We start from the raw sequence: 1,613 nt of genomic DNA, 5'->3' as shown, positions 1-1,613 counted from the left end.
TTTCTGCTTCGATACTTAAAGGTTAGTCAATCTAATTTTCTCAGGGGCCTCTGGTAATATGACAAACTTAATACTGATGTTTCCATATCCGAGGGTGCTAAAAGCTTCCCAGAAGGATACCCTGACCAGGTATAGGGGCAGATGACGAAACACCTTAATAATACCCCGGATTGTCAATACATAGCAATACTAAGGAAGCTGTAATTATTTTGAAAAAAATTAGGGTGGTTGGTTGAAAGCGAGTAAGTTGTTCGATGTACGACATATCACAATCCTGCAAAAGAAGATCGTAACACAAACAGAAAAGGCAATCTTACCCCGCCGGCACCGCCCCACTAAGACCCCGGGAAGCGGCATGTCGTTTTTCAATTTAAGGTGCTTTTTGAATATTGCTCGATTAAACTATCTTAATGTTCCCTCTTTCCGTTTTAAGCTAATAATTCAAAATAACTTTATAGGACCGTCCCTATCCGAGGTTCTTAGTAGGGTGGATCCGACGGCGAAGGATTGCCTTAGTTTTTGTGTTAAACTTTAAGATAGCTTAAATCGAGCATTATTTAACAAAACCTGAAATTTAATAACGGCATAAAACCTTTCACTCCTGCCCTCCAGGTAGCCTTATTTGTTTGACTTCTTAAACATACAATTATAGTGAGTTTAGGTACAGCTTTTTCTTTACTTGTGTTTTATTACTTATATTATTTTATATTTATAAAAAGGAGTTTTATATCGTTTATAAATGTAAAAGATTATCTTTTGATGTGTTTTAAGTTTATTTTTATTACATGTAACCAATATTTATGAAAATATTGTTATTAAATTAAAATAATTAATTTATTTTATTTCATTTGTGTATTTCTACACTTTATTGCAAAATTATAAATTATATACTTATATGTATGTATCTGAAGGCTGCTATCCATGATCTTTCATTACACATTATATCACCTGACACACTGACATATCGACCTGCTTCGCAACACCAAACCCCAATCCTACTTATGAAACCGTTTTATATCACCAAAAACTTCGGTATTTACCTTAAACCATGAGTACGGGTGAAGGTCTCTCGAATATTTGATTATTTTAGATGACCCCAGCGACGTACAAATGACAAACGGACAAAGATCTTTCAAGGCGCAATGCAGTGAGGTGCTTCCAAATAATGATTTAGACGTTTCAATTATATTATCTGTTAAAGCTAAAGATGAACTGGAAGAGACAGAGCACTATCTGATCCAGTTTTTACATTTTTAAAGTGTATACCTTAATTATGAGAAGATCTTCTACTTATATATTTGTATTATATATTTTAACAAATATTCTTACTCGAACAGATTTAAAACTTAGATTTTGGTTGATTTTAACTCTATCTAATTTACGTTGGCAGGATAGATTCAAACAAATCAATAGGCAGATAATAAAAAAATATAAAAGTGACAAAATGAAATGCATTTTCTATTTCGGACCTTTGTTATGTTTCTTGGTTGGCTAAAGGGGCTTTATTTTTTATTTATTTATTTTTTTTTGCATATTTTCTTTGACTATACTAAATTTGTTAATCTATTCAACTGAGAATAAAAGAACATCCTTAGGCTTCCATGGTCCCTGCG

Source organism: Halyomorpha halys, unplaced genomic scaffold (assembly GCF_000696795.3).
Source record: "Halyomorpha halys isolate HHAL.00 unplaced genomic scaffold, Hhal_1.1 Scaffold408.1, whole genome shotgun sequence".
NCBI classification, from domain to species: Eukaryota; Metazoa; Arthropoda; class Insecta; order Hemiptera; family Pentatomidae; genus Halyomorpha; species Halyomorpha halys.
The sequence above is the reverse complement of the archived record's forward strand: the minus strand, read 5'-3'. Positions refer to the sequence as shown.